This window comes from Mytilus galloprovincialis, chromosome 5, assembly GCF_965363235.1.
Source record: "Mytilus galloprovincialis chromosome 5, xbMytGall1.hap1.1, whole genome shotgun sequence".
NCBI classification, from domain to species: Eukaryota; Metazoa; Mollusca; class Bivalvia; order Mytilida; family Mytilidae; genus Mytilus; species Mytilus galloprovincialis.
Genome location: NC_134842.1, coordinates 8260847 through 8286362, shown reverse-complemented (window position 1 = coordinate 8286362; position 25516 = coordinate 8260847). Strand labels below are relative to the sequence as shown.

The 25516-nt window shown below is 30.7% G+C and overlaps 2 long non-coding RNA genes across 2 annotated transcripts; both read right to left on the bottom strand.

The window, feature by feature from the left end:
* Nucleotides 1-241: 241 nt before the first annotated feature.
* LOC143074304 (uncharacterized) lies at nt 242-1789 on the bottom strand. Its single transcript, XR_012977785.1, has 3 exons — nt 1653-1789; nt 651-739; nt 242-322 (listed from the first exon to the last, which is right to left on the bottom strand). It is a non-coding gene; the product is annotated as an uncharacterized LOC143074304 (long non-coding RNA).
* An 897-nt stretch (nt 1790-2686) lies between these two features.
* On the bottom strand, nt 2687-4070 carry LOC143074303 (uncharacterized). The gene is made up of 3 exons (XR_012977784.1): nt 3942-4070; nt 3304-3397; nt 2687-2814 (listed from the first exon to the last, which is right to left on the bottom strand). It is a non-coding gene; the product is annotated as an uncharacterized LOC143074303 (long non-coding RNA).
* Nucleotides 4071-25516: the final 21446 nt, after the last annotated feature.

Here is a 25516-nt window from a genome sequence, read left to right as displayed (position 1 = left end):
ACACATGACACACCAAAGAAAACTAAAAAAATAAGCAACACGAACCCCACCAAAAACTAGGGGTGATCTCAGGTACTCCGGAAGGGTAAGCAGATCCTGCTCCACATGTGACACCCGTCGTGTTGAATATGGTTAGACAATAAGTGCATATGACTGCTGTCGCCTAGTTAAGATGAGAGAAACCTCGTTGGAAGACTAATTTAAATATATGAATAAGACAGAACAAGACAGAATAAGACAATAAATTTGAGAATATTTATTAAATATCGTCTTTGTTGTTCTTATTGATGGTGTTTGTTGTGAGTCATTCTGATCTTACAACCTACAAAATAAAAGGAAAAGCTTCAGTGTTGTTCAGTTGAATTGCGTATCAAAACGTCGAGTTGTTGATCGAAATGACAGTTTACCAAAAATGTATATGAAGATAACATTTTAAAATTAGTGTCATTATAAATCCAGGTTTATTGTTTGTCCATTGCATTTACCACGCTGAGGTTCTAAAGTAAATATGAGAGTTTGATTAAGCATACGATTTAAATTATCTGAAACTTCTATCCACTCTCATAATTCAAATTGAAAAAAAAAAGGTTCTAAAAAAAGGAATGACCACTAATAATTATCCTGTTAAATGAATTAACAATGATACATACCTTTCTATATAATTTTCCCATCATCCTTTAACTATTCTTGAAATTCTTGATGACTGTTTATTGATTGCTTTAGTAACAGCACGGCATATCTAAAAATAGATTTTATTTTTTGTAAATTTATAATTACTACATGGTTCTGTGGATATATTTTCCGAGTCACTGTACCTCACATAGATCTTGCTTACAATAATTTCAACAGGAACACTTTTACCAAATGGACATAGGTCATTTGTAGCATCGTTGAATTTTGTTTTGGTTAGTCAGTTTATTCAAATTACAAAAAAAAAATAACGATACCAGAACTTATTTCCTTTGATATTTATTTCGATTGTGTACTATTCTCGATTATGACGAATGTAGGTTTGCACAAATAGTGATGTATGTATGTAGCCGTGGACGCATACCCTGTTGGTATTTACGTCTCTTTTCTTATGAAATTATTGCGATTCGCCAGTTATTTGTTTAATATCTTCATTTGTTTCTAAGTAATTTATTTATAAGAGTTGAACATCGGTAAACTTAACTCGCGAGTTTCGTCCAATAAAGACCGATTGTGAGACTCAATAAAAAGGTCAAACTGCAAAATCAAAAAATATATTACATCTAAATTAAATCGTATTGTTTCATTTCTAACTATGCATTAGCGTCATTATTGTTGCACTAAAGGACGTTGTTGACAACCAGTAGAGTAATAAAATATTTGAAGTTGGACAAAATAATACTTATTTTACTCCTGAACTAAATCATAATATTTCAGTTGTAATCATAAACAAGTATATATGAAAAGTCTTATTGATCGATATGCATTATCTAGCTTGTTTGATAAAAAAAACTTTCCAGAATTAGTTCAAACTTTCCGTTATCAATTTTCAAGTATTGGTGAGCTAAATTCTGCAAGGTTTTGATAAACTGTTGTTTGACTTCTGGTGATGTATATATAATTTATGAGGGTAAATACAAGCGGTCGAAGTTGTTATCTGAGGATAAAAGATCACTACAAACCTTTCCGTTTAGCTTTTTCTTCAACAGTTTGTCAAGATTAAACAGTTTTCTTACTACCCACGCAAGCAGCTTTCCTCTTAGTTTGACTTTAGTGGAACCAATTGACTCAGAACAACTCTTTACTCTAAATGTGTTTATGTCTACAAAAAACAAAACAATGTATAGTAGTTTATTTGATTCTTTGTTTATCAAATTGTAGCACAATTCAGTGAAATGAAAATGAAGATATTTTTGTTTTATTATGGTTTAGCTAAATCTTATAGATTTGCACAGATATTCGTGACAAACAAGAATACGTATTTAAAAATACCTTGACTATGATAGAAGTTCGTTCTGATTTTTGTATAAAAAGTTTGCTTGATGTCCGTTTATTTTGCATTATAGTTTTCTAGGGTATCTAAAAACTGTAAATAATTTATCATTGTCACCATTTTAACAGTAAGTTATTTCTGAAAAAAAAAAATTAAAGTATCATTCAAACTTAAGAGTATTGTTAGCATTTAATAAGACTTTTAATGCCTTCAAATGGTTTATGAATTTGACATTCCCAATCAATGTTTGCCAAGAGGTATGCACCTGTACAATATTGTATTGATTTTCGAATCTATAAACAATGTTTTAGTAAAAATGAATGACTTGTTTGGTGACAGTTTTTATCCATGTCATAATAATCAAAGTTAAAAATAGAAATTTACCAACTTATACTTAAAGAATAGCAGTATTGTAAAATTGAGAATGGAAATGGGGAATGTGCCAAAGAGACAACAACCCGACCATAGAAAAAAACACAACAGCAGAAGGTCACCAACAGGTCTTCAATGTAGCGTGAAATTTCCTTCAGCTGGCCCCTAAACAAATACATACTAGTTCAGTGATAATGAGCGCCATAGTAATTTCCAAATTGTACACAAGAAACTATTTTTATACATTTACTGAAGGTGACATCGGTGTCTCTGCATTATTGCAAAAACGTAGAGAAAGGCCACTCTTTAAATAAATATAAACAATATAATGAACCAATAGTTAAGTTCCTTAAACTTACTTTTTTACCCGCCAGTGAGCTTTCATTCCGACGCCAATGTTGGATGCTTCGACAATAATAGTTTTCTTCCAATCCCCCTTGATTGATATTCTGGGTATATCCACATGAGTTATCTTTATACTGATGGATTAGACAATTAAAGTATTTGTTAGATAGCATCATATATGGATAAAAGTTATCCCATTGTGAACAGATTTAATAAAATGTTCAAAAAACGCATATATTTCATAACTTATTTATACAAATCAATATTAGTAATACAATCATAAAATCAAAGACATGTAGTAATATAATACAAAAGAAATTACATTTATTTTAATTGTGAGTGTCCAAAGTGTTTTTTTTTACCATCCTCAGAAAACTAAATAAAAAGAATTGAAAGAAAAAGATTTAAAATTGATCAGATATATGACGTTATTGGAATTATAAAAAAGACGTGTGAAAGGTTGAAAGGCAATGAAGCAATTTTTTTTTTATCTATATAGATAACAAAACAAATTTATACTTAAAGCCAGATGTATGTCCACTTGGGTTTTTTTTATTTTCTTTTTGATTTCATTGCTCCAAGTATTTATTTAAATCAGAAAATATACGTTAGTACCATCTTACTTTTTAACATACGATCCTCCTTTCATATTTATATCTTTTATCTGTAGGCGACTGGAAAGGTCTTTGCCTGAAATTGCTTTCCAAATTCTAGTGGCTGTAATAGAAACATAAATATATTTTATGCACACGAAAGAACGAATAATGAAAGTCCGATACTACCAAATCGATTCAAATTGAAATACTTTATATTTCACGGAGACTTTTTACATGTATACATTGGCTTGATTTGAAGTATAATAGAATACATAACATATAATTGATCGATTAACGTCCTTATTTAGACATATGCTTGGCACAGATAAAACTTGATTTTATGAGTTGAACATTTAGTTTCCGTTGTCAACACAAAAAGCTGATAGCCAACATGATGTGCTTGTATAGATCAACATGTAATTGACACTTTAATGAAGTTAAAAGTATGAATAATAAAACAAAAATAATTTCATTTTTTTCAAATACGTTATTCAATAAAACATTATTGCGTGTTCTAAATCTATTACTTTTCACCTTGCCTTTTTATTTTTAGTCATGGCGTTGTCAATTTATTTATCTATTAGCTTGACTGTCCCTCTGAAATCTTTCGTCCCTCTTTCATTGATATTTTTGAACTATGTTATTAAAGCATGGTTTTAACTGACCTTTTTTAATTTGCTTCCATGTGATTCTCCTAGGATATACATTTGGAAGTATTACCAAAAACAAACAAATCAGTGAAAGTGTAATTTTACACTGCATGATTGCTTCGCCACCTTTTGAAAATGTATAACAGTTCAAATAAATTAGAACTTATTTTATACTATTTATTGGTAATGATTGTTATCGATTAATATGGTCGTATGGATTCCAAAAATAAACAGCTGTTGTTGTTATGTTCTTCAAAAATTTGGAATTTATTGGAAAATGAGGAAGTATTAATTTTACTTGGAATTCGTAGAATTAACACCTTTTGGATTCAAAGCATTTAATCATAATGGAAGTTTTGCCAAAACATTTGACAACTTTCTTGGTAATTTATGGCAAATCATCGAGATGGAAAATTTTACAGTTGGAAATTTCCTTTCAATTCTATTTTCAAGGTTTTAAAAGATGAACGAAAGATACCAGAGTGACAGTCAAACTCATTAATAGAAAAAAAAAACCCTGACAAGGCCATGGCTAAAAATGAAAAAGACAAACAGACAAACAATAGTACACATGACACTACACTGAAAACTAAAGAATAAGCAACACGAACCCCAACAAAAACTAGGGGTGATCTCAGGTGCTCCGGACGGGTAAGCAGATCCTGCTCCACATGCGGCACCCGTGTAGTAGTAAGCACTTCTGTGTAGACATGAATTATCATTGATTTGGTCATAACAAAGTAATAACTTTAAAAAAAAATGGAGCTTTAAAAACTGAGTTTTTTTCTACTTCTGGAATTGGTACTATTGGCTGTTTTACGAAAGAATTATGAGCACATTTGGTAGCAATGCTCTTCAATTTCGTTCTTTCTTTGTCCATTAATGTTTAAGTTATTTGATCGTCATTCGTGAGTCTTATTAGAACTAACGCGCATCAGACGTTCAGTTCTAAATTGAAATCCTCAGATCTATGATGAGTTCACTCATTTAACCCGAATTTATTTGTTTCTAGTTGTCGTCAAAAATTCTCCTATATTTCTAATCTGTCGTTTTAAAACCTGCAATACCAGATCAGTTCCATTGATACATTTAGATTATTATCGACAAATGGTCTACGTTTAAGCAGTTTTTGGTCCGTAAATGAGGTTAAATTACATTACAAACTCATGAAAGTAATTTATCTAAAAACAATTGCTCTGCTTATATAATATAATTTATTAAATTACAATTACTGATTACAAATGAGATCACCTAGTGTAAAAAAAATAGACATGTGTCTTTTGACACTATGCAAGATGTATTGTCATAAACAATGACAGAAAAAATCATAAAGTTTTTCAAATGCTCACATAAAAATGCTGTTAATAATAAAAACTGGTATAATAGGGTCATGAGCAAACATATAGATTGTAATAAGGAATAACAGTACTGTAGTTGAAGAGTTGCCACCGTCAATTGTAGATTTGACGGTCGCAAATGCAGTTTTACTGGCAACGCGTAGCGGAGACAGTAAAACGGAGATTTACGACCGTCAAATCAAAATTGACGGTGGCAACTCTTCAACTACAGTACTGTTATTCCGATTCTAATGCATTTCAAAAAAAAAAAATAATACAATAAAACTTGGAAAAATGTCTAAATTTGACAAATAAAAAAAAAATCCGCGAAACTTTATGAATGATTTTGGCGCAGAGACGTCATGGGTAAACGTGACGTCATATAAATGAAAACTTACAAACTAGAGGTTATTACGTTACCTGTACGCTTCAAATTCGAATAAAATAACATTAAAACGGCGAATTCGAGGTAGGTGTTGTTTTATTGTCGATTATATAGTAGTAATCGAACATCTGTTGATTCAATCATTTCACAATGGTTGTTCCTCCCCTAGTTACGCCTGGTCAACTGTGGATTTGACGGCAACTTTTAGCCAATGAAAAAAAATGTTACATACAAATTGCATTAAAATTTTGAATTGTATACTAGTATTAGTAGTGTGCTGAATAAGAAAATTGTTCTACAACTTGAAAATGTTTTATTTGATAAAATCATTGAAGAATGTTTTGTTACAGAGTAATAGTAACAAGCTTCGTACTTATAAGCTATAAAAATCACACTATTGTACAGGGTAATATTTGAATATATATCATTCAATCTAGACGTGCTATTTGCAAAATTCAAATGGGCCGTTGTGTCACTTAAGATAGAAACAGGACCATATGAGAATAAACCAATGATATAATATACGTGAAAGATCATGTTTTATGTGTAAAAAAATGAAATTAAAAAAAGTATCTACTTTAGGTCCTTTATATCCAAACCTTCGAAATAAATTGTAATGCAGTGAAAGATAATGATCAGTTTTATAACTTGTTTATTGACGCTTGCATTTGATTTAGTATTTAAGCTCTGATATTTTACAGTTAGTTTTAATATACAATATGTTTTATATGTATTCCAATGTTATATATTATATGCAATGTTTTATGTTATATGTAATGTTTTATATGTTTATTGGAATGTATAATGTTATACAAAAAATTGAAAACAACACGTTTCATAATTTCTTGCGTCCGAAGCACTTTTCTGGATTTACCTTCATCGGGAACGCTCAAAGCCACACATCCGAAGATGTGTAAGTACCGAAACCGTTAAAGAGCTATATGTGAACAATAGCAAAAATAAATTGCCAAATTCACCTAAATATAAAAAAGAAGATGAGGTATGATTGCCAATGAGACAACTGTCCACAAGAGACCAAAATGACACATACATTAACAATTATAGTTCACCGTACGGCCTTCAACAATAAGCAAAGCTCATACCGCATAGTCAGCTATAAAAGGCCCCGATATGACAATGTAAAACAATTTAAACGAGAAAACTAACGGTCTTATTTATATAAAAAAAAGAATGGAAAACAAATATGTAAACTGACAACCACTGCATTATACGCACCTGACTTTGGACAGGCACATACATAAATAATGTGGCGGGGTTAAACATGTTAGCGGGATCACAACCCTCCCCCTAACAGTATAACATAAGAACAAACTATAAAAATCAGTTGGAAAGGCAAATTGACAAAAATACAAATAGAGGTGACCGGGTACTTATACATCCCGACAACAATAAGACAGTAGGAACAGATCTGAGAGTACTCGCAGTTATATGACAGCTAATTCAAAGTCATTAACAACTGATTAAAAATCATGCATCTAAGACTAAACAATCAAACCGTACAAATCCAACATCCAATGGATTTAGTGTAAAGACGTCATAAACAGTCAGAGAAAAACATGACCTTGTGCAATGTGCAAAGCCAACTTTGCCTGAGGGAGTTAAAACCTTAGTTTCTTAATAATTTCAAAATCTATACACGGACAATTTTAGTAAAGTTTGTTTAATCATGTCAGCACCAAAGTACTGACTACTGAGCTGATGATGCCCTCGGGGACTGATAGTCCACCCGCAGAGGTATCGATCCAGTGATGTAAAAAAAAATTGAAAACAACACGTTTAATAATTTATTGCGTCCGAAGCGCTTTTCTGGATTTATCTTCATCAGGAACGCTCAAAGCCAAACATTTGAAATCCGATGCATATGTACCGAAACTGTTGAAGAGCTATATGTAACAAATACCCCAAAAAAAATTGCCAAATTCATCTAAAGCCAGCTTTGCCTGAGGGAGTTGAAACCTTAGTTTCTTAATAATTTCAAAATCTATAAACGGACAATTTTTTTGTAAAGTTTGTTAAATGATGTAAGTACCGAAGTGATACAACTTTAATAAATAAAGACAACAGTAGCATACCGCTATTCGAAAGTCATAAATCGATTGAGAGAAAATAAATCCGGTTTGTAACTAAAACTGAGGTAAACACATCAACTATAAGAGGAAAACAACAAAACAAACGAAACACTAAAGTGCAACAAAAACACTAAAACGAAAATGCACCACACACAGAAACAAACTATAACGTGTATAGGATAACAACTGCCATGTTCCTTGCTTGGTAACTTTGGATTAAATATGATAACATGGCATTCTGTTATAAAAAAAAAGAGAATAATGTAACATAGACGAAGCTTTACTAAACCTAGCCATTGACCATTGACGGTTATTTATACCAGTACAGGAATACGTAATGTTGCCAAAGAAAACAATTACGGCTTTAATAATCTCAACACAAAATCCCGACACGGATATCTAGTTATTTGGTAAATTTGATAACTATTTGCTCAACTAATTGACAAGATTATAAAAAACCTTTTAAATTTCAATTATAATATCAAAAACTGAATACATTCTAGTAACTTCATATTCAACTAATGTAATGTCTTTGCACAATCGTTGTATAATGATACTTTATATTTTGATTTCCTGTCTTGTATATATCACAATGTCAGGCTTTAACGTATTAGTACATGTACTTTTTGTCAATGTATTGAAATCTGCACAAATAAGATTTACAATATTAGTGCAATGTTTTTATTTATAATGCAAAATTCGGACGTTAACAGACATGTGCATTTACTTCTTCACTTAAATTTCCGAACTTGTAAATGTTTATGGGTAAATTAATTGTGTAAATGACAATTAGTAGAACAAAATACGTTATTTGAAATGTAACACGATTTTCGTGCGGTCTAAACGACTGGTGTTATTTAATGGTCATAGATTTTTTTTGTATGAGTTTACGTTTTCTTTTTTTAATTTATAGAGACACCTACTATATGTGTCCAATATACTTTGAAATATTATTGAAATTTTTTTTGATGCACATATTTGCAGGTAATAATACTCAATATTTTTTCAAGAATTTTTATTTCTATTTAACAGAAGTAGATGTAAGTATATAACATTATACACTGAATACATTCTGTTCGTAACTAATTCAAAATAGTGTGGAGAAGAATAATTCGTGAGGAGTTTGATACATATAGAATAACTCTTATATTTCTAAAAGCTTAGCTTGTTGCTTTCCTAGGCTTTTGTCATAAATCATAATAAGTCATGTTTTTGCGGAACTAACAATAGTACACACCCACACTCAGTCAGAGAAAAATTTGACGAATCTCTGGTTATGTTCTACCTCTCTATGGTCGTCTATTAAGTATTTTGTGGTCCTATGAAAGCAAACATTCCGAATGATAACGATAAAGCAGGAGATACAGGCAATACAGTTTGACTTTGCACTTAAACGCGTTTATAGAAAATAAATCTGACATTAAAAATCAGTGCAGCATATTCTATACCTCAGTTTCATACAGATATCTTCGATAGAAAACACAAAGAATTCGGAATTATACAACAAATAGTCTTACAATTTATATTTAACAAAATTGTCAAATATGCATCTTGATGAAAAGCAAATGACGCGTAAAATAGTATATAAAGTATGAAAATCGATTTACTCGTTATAGTGCAACATAAAACGTAAGAATTCTCAAAATGAAACGAATGTTCTTTGCTGATCCGAACATGAATTATTTCTGATTCTATAAAAAAAAACATGAAAGATTGGTATGGCAAACAGTTTGACACAAGAAAGATAACGACCACGTGGAAATGGAGTCTTCTATGTCTGTTTGATTCCATTGTGTAACTGATGTAAATATTCTTTTTCGTTTCAATTTGTATGAGAATGATCGAATCAATGAACCAAACTTTTTTGTATCATTGTTTCACTTTCAATTGTAATTTATTTTTCTTTTAATTTCAGGAAACATGCGTAATCTATCTCAAGCTGAGTGGTTACAGTGAAGGTCATATGAACAAGGTTTGATGAGGTCAAATTCTTTTCTTGCAACTTATTTTCTTGGATTATTTGGACATTATTCAACCAAATTGTCTGCTAAAAGCGAACACTTATTTCACTGTTTCATTTTAACATTGATTTATTTTCCCTATATCTCGTATGAAATGCCTCTTTAATATTCCTGTTCCAAAATTCAGAAGTTATCACAGAATGACGTCTCCAATTATTGCAAGTCTTCCCTCAATTATAAATTTGCATGTGATGTCATGTAACAATTGCTTTAACCTTGATTATAACACAGTTATTATAGTTTCGTCAACTTAATACTCGAAATAATATCACATTAACTTGAACAAAAGTCATTTCATTATTGATATCTATGATTTTTGTACATTAAATTGCTTCTTCCTGGTTGCCCTTGAAAACGACAAGTCGACTAAATACTGAATTATCTATTATCTACAAATTTATAAATGAACTAGGCTTTTTAATTTAAAATGTTTTTCTACAAAAATGGACACTTTTTTCTAATAAAGCTGAAACAAATTTATCCTAATCATTTTTGGTTGCATCAGCTCTTCAATATGGAATACGACTTTAGCGTCAGCTTGATCAGAGAAGAATCATTTATTGTCTATATCCGTATCTGATGCATTAAAATTGCTACCGTTTTTTCTTTATTATCAAGAGATTTGTTTATGATCCTGGTAAAAATGTTGCTTGGAGAGATTTTTTAAATCATAAAACTCAATTGATTTAAACATCCTGACAAAGCTCTTATTGCGTGGCTCTGTACTTATACATCCTGTCTTTGTGTATTTGTGCTATGGTTCATTCTTGTCTTTAATTTTTGCTAATAAATGTGATTTGTCTATACGCTTTTGTTTTTGCTTCTTTGTTACATATTTGTTTGTTTTATAGTGATTTAAAGTATAAGACAATGTTGACTGTCTGGCGTACTAAATTATAATCCTGGTACCTTTGATAACTATTTACACCACTGGGTCGATGCCACTACTAGTGGACGTTTCGTCCCCGAGGGTATGACCAGCCCAGTAGTCAACACTTTGGTGTTGACATGAATATCAATAATGTGGTCATTTTTATAAATTTCCTGTTTACAAAACTTTAAATTTTTCGAAAAACTAAGGATTTTCTTATCCCAGGCATAGATTACCTTAGCCGTATTTGGAACAACTTTTTGGAATTTTGGATTCTCTATGCTCTTCAACTTTGTACTTGTTTGGCTTTATAAATATTTTGATATGAGCGTCACTGATGAGTCTTATGTAGACGAAACGCGCGTCTGACGTACTAAATTATAATCCTGGTACCTTTGATAACTATTGACTGCTGTATCCATATTTGTGACATTTTTACCTATTAGGTCTGTTTGTTGTGTTCACGCATCGGTGTCAATATACGGGAATTTGATGCGGCTGTCATACAAGTGAGAGGTTAAGTTAGCAAAAAAAAAAAAAAAAAAAATAAAACAGGTTCAATCAAACATTTTCTACATAAGAAAATGCCTGTACAATGACAGTTGTAATTTATTCGTTTGATGTGTTTGAGCTTTTGATTTTGCCATTATCGTTTTAAATTTTCCTCGGGAGTTCAGTAATTTTGTGTCCTTACTTTTTACAACTTTCTATTATAATATCGAGATTTGGGTTGTCACAAAGCTAATAAGATGCTTGAATATTTCAATTTATAAATCAGAATATCCCAGTAGCATAAAAAAAAACATTTTCTATAATACTAAATCCTATTCAAATCGTCGTCACTAACGAGAACGTTTTGTTAGAATTTCAGGCGTAACTGTTTTTGTTTCTATCCTTTTTTAATTTAATTTTTAATTTTCTAATTTTTGTTTCTTTTATATATTTCGGAGTTTAGTATCATTCAATATCAGTGAAATAGTATACATTTTTTTTTAGGCCAGCTGTAACACGTCTCCGGGTGCAGGTATCGTGCTGCATTGAAGACCAACTGTTGACTGCTGTATCCAATTATTTTTTTTTCTATTAAAGCTCAAACAAATTTATCCTAATCAATTTTGGTTTCATCAGCTCTTCAATATGGAATACGACTTTAGCGTCACCTTGATCAGAGAAGAATTATTTATTGTCTCTATCCGTATCTAATGCATTTAAATTGCTACCGTTGTTTTCTTTATTATCAAGAGATTTGAATAAGATCCTGGTAAAAATGTTGCTTGGACAGATTTTTTAAATCATAAAACTCAATTGATTCAAACATCCTGACAAAGCTCCTATTGCGTGGCTCTGTACTTATACATCCCGTCTTTGTGTATTAGTGCTATGGGACATTCTTGTTATTAATTTTTGCTAATAAATGTGATTTGTCTATACGCTTTTGTTTTTGCTTCTTTGTTACATATTTGTTTGTTTTTATAGTGATTTAGAGTATAAGACAATGTTGACTGCTGTATCCATATTTTTGACATTTTTACCTATTAGGTTTGTTTATTTTGTTCACGCATCGGTGTCAATATAAGGGAATTTGATGCGGCTGTCATACAAATGAGAGGTTAAGTTAGCAAAAACAAAATAAAACAGGTTCATCAACCATTTTCTACATAAAAAAAATGCCTGTACAATGACAGTTGTAATTTATTCGTTTGATGTGTTTGAGCTTTTGATTTTGCCATTTGATAGACTTTTTTCGTTTTAAATTTTCCTCGGGAGTTCAGTAATTTTGTAAACTTACTTTTTACAACCTTCTATTATAATATCGAGATTTGGGTTGTCACAAAGCTAATTAGATGCTTAAATATTTCAATGTATAAATCAGAATATCCCAGTAGCATAAACAAAAACATTTCCTATAATACTTAATTCTATTCAAATCGTCATGACTATTAAACGAGAAAGTTTTGTTAGAATTTCAGGCGTAACTGTTTTTGTTTCTATGCTTTTTAAATTTAATTTTTAATTTTCTAATTGTAGTTTCTTTTATATATTTCGGAGTTTAGTATGACATTCAATATCACTGAAATAGTATACATTTTTTTTTAGACCAGCTGAAACACGTCTCCGGGTGCAGGTATTTCTCTCTGCATTGAAGACCAACTGGTGGCCTTCGGCTGTTATCTACTTTGTGGTCGGGTTGATGGCTCATTCCCCAATTCCATTCTCAATTCTATTATTTAAAATCTAGTTCCTCCTCCGTAAACCAACTACAAAGTGGTACAGAAAACATAGAATTGTTTTTGTTAGTTCCATGCTCCAATTTGATTGCACAACCAACATTTTGTAAAACATAAGACTTACTTTCAATTAAATGCCACAATATTAATGTAATGCTAGCCACTAACACTGGTAATGCAAATCTGTAAAATTATATTTTACACATACTGTTCCTTGTTTTTAAAAACTAGTAGACCTAAAAGAGAATAAATAAAAGTTTCCACATATAGTGCTAAGAAAAAAAAATCTGATAACACCAGCTTGTCATACCAACGTTAACATTTTGTTAATACCTATTAATAAAAATGAGCGTAAGTCAGAATCCATCTTTTGTTTTTCTTCCATTGTCAATCGATTATTACAGAAATGGCTGCAGCACTGCCTGCTTTCAAACTATAACCAACATTATATTTTCCAGACAAAAGGATTTAAGAGCGTCCAACAACAAGTCTCTTGTCCGTGTATAACACAAAGGCATACTTCCTGTTTATATACAATTGTTTGTTTTATTTGAGAAAAACCTCTATAATAAATATAAATTGATTACTTTGTTAGTTTTGAATAAACATGTTTTTTACATAAGTACAGTACAAGTACTTGAACTTGTTCTTAAAACTCTCTGTATGTTTCAGTCTGACTATGTCCATAAACTAAGAAACAAATTGAATAAAACTGTATATCTGATCTTTTCAAATTAATAAGTTTGGAAAAACTTATAATCCCTGATAAGCCTCAGCATTACATACAGTAGTTTTTTTTTCTAAAATTAAAATTGACATGTTTGATACTTAAACTGATATAAACTTAAGAATTTAGTTGAGTTTTAATTCGGATAGTTAATGACCTTTAATGGTAGTTAATGTTTGCTGTTGTAAATCGTATTTTTTTTTTCTGTAGTATTATTGTGTTGTGTTGGGGATAACTACTCGTCCAGTTCATTCGGTAGGTTTAATTTTGGATCAACGAAATTTACAGTATATATTTGGTTTGTAGTTTAATCGGAAGAAACACCCACAAAGCTAGATAATACAATTAATTATCTAATTACAATTAAATATTAATTAGTATTATAATTTTCACTGTTATTAATATAAGTTAGATAAGTCATACAAATCTAATCTTGAATTTCATCTAAATTCTTTCTTAATTTTCGAAACACGTTTCAGAAATTTAAATGTGACGTCACTTTGGGCGTTGCATTGACTATGGCTAACACGGCTGTGATTTTCTAATGTATTTGTTTGTATTCTATATCTAGTCACCACTTCAGTTTAATCATGTATATCTGTTAGTTTATATTTATATGGATCTTGTCTATATACCAGCTTTGATTATTCGGAAAATATTCTAAGTTTCACTTCTACTTACTACATTTGTATAAATTTCAAGATTTACCTGAGTGTATTGTTTTAAAATCGGTTTTTAGCTCACCTGGCCCACGGGGCCAAGTGAGCTTTTCCCATCACTTGGCGTCCGGCGTCCGTCGTCGTCATCGTCCTGCGTTCGTCCTCGTTAAGTTTTACAAAAATCTTCTCCTCTGAAACTACCAGGCCAAATTTTACCAAACTTGGCCACAATCATTATTGGGGTATCTAGTTCAAAAAATGTGTCCGGTGACCCGGTCAACCAACCAACATGGCCGCCATGGCTAAAAATTGAACATAGGGGTAAAATGCGGTTTTTGGCTTCTAACTCAAAAACCAAAGCATTCAGAGCAAATCTGACATGGGGTAAAATTGTTTATCAGGTCAAGATCTATCTGCCCTTAAATTTTCAGATGAATCGGACAACCCGTTGTTGGGTTGCTGCCCCTTAATTGGTAAGTTTAAGGAAATTTTGCTGTTTTTGGTTATTATCTTGAATAGTATTATAGATAGAGATAACCTGTAAACAGCAATAATGTTTAGAAAAGTAAGCTTTACAAATAAGTCAACATGACTGAAATGGTCAATTGACCCTCTAAGGAGTTATTGTCCTTTATAGTCAATTTTTAACAATTTTCATAAAATTTGTAAATTTTTACTAACATTTTCCACTGAAACTACTGGGCCAAGTTCATTATAGATAGAGATAATTGTAAGCAGCAAGAATGTTCAGTAAAGTAAGATGTACAAACACATCACCATCACCAAAACACAATTTTGTCATAAATCTATCTGCTTCTTTTGTTTAATATTCACATATACCAAGGTGAGCGACACGGGCTCTTTAGAGCCTCTAGTTTTTTTCTAAAGTGACTATTTTCGAAGGGTTAAATATTTCGCAGTGGTGACTTGCCATGGCTTTGTTTGGGCTTCTTTGTTTGCTTTTTGGCCTTAAATGTTTGTCCCTAAAATAATTCAGACTTGGGGTAATTGTAATTGTAATCGTTAATCAGCTGTAATTGATTACAATTTTTCAAGTAATCAGTGTAATTATTAATCAGCCAAAAATCTGATTACATGTAATTTAATTTAATCAATTACTTTTCAAAATACCCTGTAATTATGATTACTTTTTGATTACATTCTGATTACAATGAAAAAAAATCTAAAATAGTGTTTTTGGTCATTAAATGAACCTCTTTGTTATTCATATTTGATAAATTTTTAACATATTAAAATGGTTTGGTTACTTTAAGCATGTCTACTTTAGTAAAAAATAAACTGTTACAGTATTGAAAAGTCATCATTAGCCTAAGCAGAGACATATGATACAATTATATACCTTTTATCTTAGTAAAAGATATTGTACATACATGTATATTCATCGTTTTATAATGATCTTCATATTAATATTTGATAATAACTGTTATATTCAAGTAATACTTTTCTTTAATCCTGAATTATAATCTTTTGTTAATTTTTGTGATTTTTGTCAACTTTGAATTGACAGGAAGGAGACTAATTAAGGTTTGTTTTTATTGCAATTACCAATTGAGTATAGCTGTAGGGAAATATATATGATAAAAGATAAATCAGACATGAAAATTTATATGATTAGCACAAACTAAATTAAAAGTTAGACAAATATGTTGTTTAGAATTTAAAAAAAATGGACTGGACATGTAAAATGCAATGATTTTTAGTACTTGCATATTGTTTACAATTTGGTTAAACATTTCTATTAAAACATAGTTGTAACCAGTAACTTTATTTCATTCATATTTAAACTTCCATAAACTGCAACTTGGAATACATATAAATTATGAAAGAGGTCAGAAGACAAACAAAAAACTCTTATGATATATCTTTATTAAATTTAATTCAAAATAATTCAGAGATCATTGGTGATAAAGTGTAATGTATATATATGTAGTTAAATTTGGTGTTTATTTAAATAGATGAAGTTTAATTTGAAGTTATCATTTTATCATTGAACCAAATAAAATACTTTCGCAAAAATGCTATAGTTATATTGAACGTTTATCATTCACATCATTCAAAATGTTTTGTTTTTAAATTCATTGTAATCAGATGTAATCATGATTACTTTGCCAATGTAATCATTAATTTAATCAGATACTTTCAGAAATGATGTAATCATTAATTTAATTTAATCGTACACATGACAAAGTAATTGTAATTTAATCAATTACATTGAAAGTAATCGGACCCATCTCTACTAATATTTTATTAACTGTGCATTTGTATTCAGATATCGCAGATCAAATTTATTCTTTTATAGTGTATTAATGTACGTTTTTTGATTGAGTTAAGCCTGCCAATTGATATTTTACCGTGTGTTTTTCTATGTTGTGATGTTATGCTATTGTTTCAGAAAAAGGAAGAAGGTTTGGATCCATTAAAACGTTTAATCCCGCTGCAAATCGTTTTTTTTTTTTAATTTTATATAGATTTGACAGTTGGTTTTCCCGTTTGAATGGTTTTACACTAGTAATTTTGGGAACCTTTATAGCTTGTAGTTCGGAGTAAGCCAAAACTCCGTGTTGAAGGCCGTACATTGACCTATCATTGTTTACTTTTTTAAAATTGTTATTTGGGTGGAGAGTTGTCTCATTGACACTCACACCACATCTTCTATATCTATTTCTAACTTTTTGGAACTTTTGGTCCTCGGCGATCTTCAACTTTGTAGTTGTTATGGTTTTCAAACTTTTTACATCTGAGAATAGTTTTATGTGGACGTAGCGCGCGTCTGACGTATGAAAATATTTTTTAACCTGTTACCTTTTGATGGCTATTATTCGTATGTTTCTCTGTCCTATATTTTCTCCCGTTTATCTGTTTATTTATTGTAACCCTGTCGTGTAATGTTGTCATTTTAATGTAATAATTAACACTGCAATTAAAGCGAGAGGTTTGGACTGCCACAAAACCAGGTTCAAGCCACCTTTTTTCATAAAATGCCCTGTACCAAGTCCGGAAAATGGCCGTTGTTACATTATAGTTAGTTTCTGTGTGTGTTTCGTTTCGGTGTCTTCTATTTGATATGTTTCCCTCAGTTTTAATTTGTAACCCGGATTTGTTTTTTCTCTATCGATTTATGAATTTTGTACAGCGGTATTCTTCTGTTGCCTTTATTAATGACCTTTAATGATAGTTAGTGACCTTTTTAAAATATATTTTTCTCGTCAGATTGTCTCAGAATCACCTACTAACTCTGAAAATTTCTCAAAAATAACAAAAAAAAAAAGGAAACCAAAAAGAAGGTTCAAATCAACGAAAATGGTTGCGTTCGCATATAATTAGCTTTACTCCATACAATTATACCAGCCTTGTCTAATTCCAAAAAAAGATCTTGCCATTATGTCCATATTCTTGTAGACGTGTTTTATAGTTATGTCACAGTAGGACAAAACAGACTGAGGTCATCATCACATTTCTTAGACTGACAGCTCAACTATATAAATTACAATTACTTGTAGATTAAAATTCTTGGTGTTCCTATAAAAGAAACGAAGTATTACTTTATCTACTGTTCATCATAACAAAAACACATTTAGGTCTACGAGAAAGCCTGTTGTTTTCCCCAGTATTCCTCATATTTTATAAAATAATATTCGTATAATTCCCTTATTTCTTTATTAACATAACAGTGTTTAAAAAATATTTCCAGTCATTTCGTTCAAGGTACACTTATAATGATTAGTTATTTAAAACTGACATATTAATTAGAATTCCTCAGTAAATACCACTCCCCCTACCTCAAATGATTAGGCAATTGGTAATACCAACTACTAGAAAAATGAAGCACTTTGTTTAGTTTCTGCCATTGTTGGGATTGGTAGTAAAAGAAAAATTGAACGATAATTATAAATGAAATATTCCTGATCAGAAATTCAGCAATAATCAAAGTAGAACGTCCCCAATGAATTCAGGCCTATGCTTAATTATAAATTTACATGCGATTTAATGTAACAATTGCTTAGCCTTGAATTATAACACCGTTAGCATATAGATTTGTTAACCCTCAACTCGAGATAATTCATCATTGACAGCTGCAGTCAGTACATGGAATCTCTGTGGTATAGTTAATGATAATTATAGAAATTTTGTTCGTTACAGAAACATTATTTCTATTAAAGCTTACGAAAAATTGTAATAGTAATCAATTCATGAAAGGTTATCAATCGTATCTTGTTATGTTCTTATAAAATTTATTTTTGTGTTTTATGCCATACTTCTGTTTATAACACTCATACATATAAAATATCCTGACAAAGCTAATCTTGATACTAAATATTTCTAAAAAGTAAAGTGTTCGACTGCTTTCTTTGAGAATGGATAAGGGAAAGTGTTAGTGCTTTATGTTATGTTTATAGTATAGTGTCATTTTTGGCGAAAAATGTGTCTAAATGTTCCTTTAGTATCTTTCGCTTGTCATTTAGTTGCTTTTTCTGCGTCTGTCTCCCACTCGTATGAACATTTCGTGCAAGATGAAAAATAAAATATATATTTCAACAGTATTAAAGTTCTAGCATAAAACAAAATAAAAAAATTACCAGTTGTAATCCGGTTAAGCTCATAGCATCTAGAAAATATCAGAACTTAATTACTATCATGGGGATTTAACTCTTTGACATTAAAGATAGCCATATAACTAATACTTTACAATCGAGATACATTAGCAGATTTAATGAACGTTACAAAACATATCGTCTGTAACGTCTGAATTGATCTTATTTATGTCCATACACAGCTCGCATGTAGATTTACTTTTAATTTAGTGTCTTTTGAAACAGTTTTGCACCATCTACATGTCAAAAGACTTATTTCGCAAGTATTACTTTATAATTATACATGGCTAAAAGATGTGGAATCTAGTATCATCAATGTATGACAAAGGGGCATCAGTGGCCGAACGTTCAAGTAGTTATCTACTGTGCAAATTGTCTGTCAAAACTGCCATTACGAGTTTGAAGCATGCACGAGGCTGTAAAACGATTTCTAATCGTATATATATGTTATAAAGATTGTAAGTTTCACTTTTGGTACTCCGTCTTTAAGGATGTACTTAGGTGAGGTAAGGTGAAAAATAATAAATTAAGAATTTAAAATTGATACTATAAGCTGGTAGAGCATCAATTAAGGATAAAGATAAGCTAAAAATATTGATAGGTCATGGACCTCCTTTTCGAGATATTTGAGATTTAAAATATGGCGGAGAAAGGCTGACTCAGACTTTTACCTTATATTTGCATTGGTATTATTTGGGTCTCAAAACAAAAGAAAGAAAATCAAGAATCTTCTAAAATTTTGGTAAATGACCTTTCATGAGCTATTAAGCCTTATATGAAAAAAAAAATGGGTGTTATGGGGCAAAATATTTTACATTGTATTGTATGGAAAAACACCAATGAGTCCGAACATTTAACACAAATTCCAAAACCTCACCTAAGTACATCCTTAAAATCAACAAGCAATCAAAATAAATATTTTAAGAGAAGGAACAAAGAACAGTTCAAATTCTTCTATAGAACTACATTTGTAAATATCGGCAAATCGCGCCAAGTCTACACCGAATAACGTTTTCTTGAGTTTATATTTATTTTTAACAAATCGATATATTTAATTAAAACATTTTAAAAGACAATTTCGGAAAAAAGAAGTTGTTTATGTTTTCAATGTTTAATTGTATTCGAGCTTTTGAGTTTGCCATTTGATTAGGAAAGTGTAAAAATGCGAATGATAATTTTAACCAAAAACAGCAAAATCACAAATACTGAACTCCGAGGAAAACTCTAAACAAAACGTTCCTAATCAAATGGCACAATCAAAAGCTCAAACACATAAAATGAATAGATAACAACTGTCATATTCTTGACTTGGTATAGGCATTTTCTTTAAAAGAAATGGTCGACTGAACTTTGTTTAATAGCTAGCTAAACTTACTTTTATGACACTCGCATCACATTTCATCTAGAAAAAAATGCAAATCAAACAAACATAAAAAGTAAACGAAATAGGGGTATAGCAGTCAACATTGTGTTATAATCTTAATCACTATAGAAGAAAAACAAAAACAAAAAAAAAAACATAAAAAAGACATATAGAAAAAGAACATTAGCAATAATGAAAGACAAGAATACAAAAATCTACCATAGAACAATAAAATAATGACGGGATGAATAACTTTCCGTTTTAATTTTTCTCATAGTATGGTACTTTAATTAATCTTTTTTTTTTTTGTAAATGTTGTGCATCGTTTATGTCGCTAGTTAATATATTTGTTTGTTAATAACTATATGCAGAGTTTATTTCATCTGATTCAAAAATGTGAAAACGATACTTTCAAAACCAATATGAGAAAAACCCATACCGCATAGTCTGCAATAAAAGGCCACAAAATGATAATGTAAAACAATTCAAACGAGAAAACTAATGGCCTAATTTAAGTACAAAAAATTAACAGAAAAAAATATAACACATAAACAAAAGACAACAACTGAATTACAGACTTGGGACAGGCACATGCTTAAAGAATGTTGCGGGGTTAAACATGTCAGCGGTATTCCAACCCTCCCTCTTACCTGGGCCAGTGATGTTATAGTACAACATAAGAACGAACAATAAAAATTAGTTAAAAAAGGATTAACTCAGTATGCGGATAAAAATACAAATACTACAATTACAAGCGGACGGGTCCTTGTACTTGTACATCAAAACAACAAAAAAGACGCTAAGTACAGATCTAAGAGTACTCGCATTTACTGACAGCTAGTTCAAAGCCACTAACAATTAATAAAAAGGAACATGCATATAAGACAAAATTATTAATCAGTACACACCATACATCAAATGGATTTAGTGTAAATATGTCATAAATAGTAAAAGAAAAAAATGACATTGTGCAATGCCAAGATACAGGTATCGACAGTTTGTACATCCGAAATGTGTAAATGTATACAACAATAATATTCAGTTTGCTTTCAATTTACTGATAACAAAATCAATATTGATACCAAGAAAAACAATATTCAGTGATCTAATGACAGGGTTGAATTAGTTACCAAGTTGCTTTTAGTATGACCTTACCTAAATTTATAATGAATCAAGTTAATATTTATATAATAAAATTCTACCTGTTTTGTTTGTTTGTTTTTTTGGATTTACGTTTTCGTTGCTAGATTTTAGTACAATTCATTACGATATGCATCGTGTATTGGGTGAACTTCTTGGACTCTTTTTTATGCATTAGTTTTGTTATACATTTACTAACACTTCTTAAATTAAAAAAAAAAAGAGATGTGGTATAATTGCCAATCAGACCAGTATGAATGAAGACTACGTTAAAAAATGGAAACAATAACAGCATGAACAGGTCATAATACACTCCTCGTCGATAAAGAACGAAGACTGTTAAACAACAATTTCATTTTGCAAATTAATAGTTATTTTTTACACAAGTTACGTACCCAGTTTAATTGGATTTTTTTTATGTTCGAACTGTCGTTTTTTTATTGAACCGATTTCCATATTGAGGATGTCATTCAATAACGTATTATATATTTTATTCGTTTTTTGACGTTATTCCACTTTCATGTCAGGGTTTTCGGATTTATTTTTAAGTTACGATTGTTTTATTTCTTATTCATTCAAATGACGTCATTTTTCATTTTTTGATGATCTGTTTTACAAATTCAAATGACGTCATCATTTTTTTGTCATTTTTTACAATTTCAAATATGACGTCACTTGGCGTTCAGGTTTAAACATATTCGGATGTGTCTACATATTGTGTTGCAAATGTCTGGTTATGTAATGTATTTCAGTTGTTTCCTGTAATTAGTTAATATTTCAGTTCTATCATGTGCAGCTTTTGTTTATTAATTTTATAAATTTACTGTTTGCAAATTATAAATTATTCTAAATGATAAGGATGTTCTGGTAACTAACAGAAAACCATGGCCGTTTTTGACACAACTTTTTTGATCTTTTGGTCCTCGATGCTGTTCGACTTTGTGCTTGTTTCGGCTTTCAAACTTTTGTATCTGGGCATCACTAGTAGATCTTGTGTGGATAAAATGCACTTCTGGCGTATTAAAATTTTCAACTTGTTGCCTTTTGTTGGCTGTTGTTCGTGTGTTTCTTTGTCAATTGTATTCTCCAATTTATTTATATTGTAGTCCTGTAGTGTTGAGTTGTCATCTTAATGTTAAATTTCACATGGCTATAAAAGGGGAGGTTTGGTATGCCACAAAACCAGGATCAACCCGCCATGTTTTTCTTTAAAAATGTCCTGTACCAAGTCAGGAATATGGCCATTGTTATATTATAGTTCGTTTCTGTATGTGTTCCATTTTAACGTTGCGTCGTTTGTTTTCTCTTATTTTTGAGTGTAAATTCACATTGCGATAAGACGTGTCCCGGTACTTGTCTATCCCAAATTCATGTATTTGGTTTTGATGTTATATTTGTTATTCTCGTGACATTTTGTCTGTTGCTTGGTCCGTTTCTGTGTGTGTTACATTGTAGTGTTGTGTCATTGTTCTCCTCTTATATTTAATGCGTTTCCCTCAGTTTTAGTTTGTTACCCCGATTTTGTTTTTGTCCATGGATTTATGAGTTTGAACATCGGTATACTACTGTTGCCTTTATTTATTTATTAAAGGCAAATGATAGTTTCAAGTGACGTAATAATACCCTCAGACGGGTCATCTGAATATAGGCAATAGTAGTATATGGTGATTAAAAGGTCAAACATCGATTTAACTGAAACAAATCCAAGTCACAAAACAAAACTAAGGAAAACATATCAACTATAAGAAAAAAATATTGGAACAACAGAAACCCTTTACTGCTACAGAAACAAACGCCAACATACATAGAAACAGTATACTTGATAATAACTGCCATACCCCTTACTTGGTACAGGACATTTGAAGAAAACATGTTTAACATTAACATTAAGCTTATCATTTTAAATCTAGAAAATCCCTAAGCTACATGTATTACAATGAAAAAAAAAAATATAACGCAAAGTATTAAATAATAACCAAGGTAAAATATGCGAACTTAAAAAAAAAAAGGTTTGTTTGATTTGAATCTAAACAAATATGGGGAAATCAACAAATGTGTAAAGAATTAATTTTACGCTGTTTTATGAGTCGTGTAAGAAAATATAAATATAACACTTGGAATGATTTTTTAGACTTAAAGGTTCCACTCTTGTCAGCAACAATCGACGAATAAGCAACAATTGAATATTGTATAATATGCCAGTTATCAGTTTTTAAATTTCTATTCACAGCTTGCTTGCTGATACCACATATTCATACAGTTTATTAAAAATAAATCTTTGAATAGCTATGTAACACCATGAACTGTAAACAATTTATGGTACTATGAATAGAAGACATTCTCATGGTGACAACAACGTTAACAGGCGTCAGTATGTTTGCTTATTTGTCATAAGTACTATAGCACGTTCATTATGATAGTACATCAATCATAAAATAAGGTTCTGTGTACATTTCAAATGCAATTTTTTCAAAGAATTCATTAAATGATTTGACAAATTAGGGAATGTATAGGAGTGGAATAAGTATGTTGTACATGTTCATTTGGTCATGTAATAAACCTCATAGTTAAAAATCAAGAAACGAAAAGATTAGATGTTTAAGAAATTTACAACATAATTTAACACATCATTAGGACACACACTAGTCCATGTGTAGGAAGTATGAAGCATGCAACATCTACCCTATAAAGACTATTATCCTTTCTTGAGGCCACTCGTGGTTAAGAAGATTTCTCATTTAGTACTTTACATTTAAAGGAAACATGTTTGAACCGGATATTATAGCTATCCAAATCTCTCACTTGTATAGCAAAGCAAAAATACCGTTACAATGACATCAGTGTCTTATATTAATATTATAGACAATCCCTTAGATACATGTATTAGAAGGGAAAATTAATGTACATCACGCAAATTGTTATATGGTAAGCATTGTCACCCTATAATTTGCTCCGATTCATGGTTCCAGCACAAGTTCACAGTTTATATTGGCACTTTACTATTCGAAGATTTATTTGTAACCATTCCGATGACTATTTATTTCAATAAGTTAGGGTTAGAATTAGAGTTAGTGTTAGCGTTAGTTGTAGGGCATGTTTTACAAGACAGGAATACGATAGTTGTTTTCCATTCATTTGATGTGTTTGGGCATTTGCTTTGATAAGGATCTTTCCGTTCAGAATTTTTTTTACAAGGGATAATATGCAAGCTTAAACAATAAGTGTATGCGATTTGAATCTTCACAAACATGAGGAAACCAACAACTGTTTAAAGATTTAATTTTATGCTGGGTCATGAGTCGTGTAAGGAAATATAATTGAATCACTTGGAATCATTTGTTAGACTGAACGGTTAAACTTAAGTCAGTAAAAATTGACGAATAGACATCAGAATGGTTACAAATCGATCTTGTAATAGTTATGTGCTAACAGAAACTGTAAATTTGTGATGGAACCATGAATAGGAGATAATTACATGGTGACAACAAAAGCCGTCAGTATGTTTCCTCATATAATTTGAGTACTATAACTGGCACTTTCCACAGTCAGAAACAGAATATAACATACATATTTTAGAAATTTACAACATAATTTTTGATATCATGTTCATTTTGACAAAAGTTTTCCTGTCACTTCCCTATTTAACCAGCTTAATAAGAACTGTGCCTCCTGCTTTTCGGAACTTAAATGCAAGAACTTTTTGGTGAATGTGTCTTTTAATTGTTAATTAGTGTAGTTTTTTGTTTATTCGTCCTTGCGGTTTCTCACTATCTCCTTGTGACAAAAACAGTTATTCCTGTATTTGACTATACAACTAATGTTTTATCTTATAAACTGGTATATATTGCAAATGTTGAATCAAAACAAGGATACAACAGATAATAATAAAAAAAACGAAATTATGGAAAAAATTTCCTCTTAAGGAGGTTCGCGGGTTCAAATTTTCGCGCCTTCTGCACACAAAGTTGTGCATCATTGCCGTCACTAGGGAAGCTGTCGTAAATAACAAGCACACTTCAAATGACACAATAAAATAATTGAATGACAAAATTTGAAGATTAATATCTATTTTCAATCATTGTTTTCAATATTGTGTTTTTTAAAATCGATTAGTATAGTTTCCGGTCGCCTTTATGTACTTCCGGCAAACAGAAGA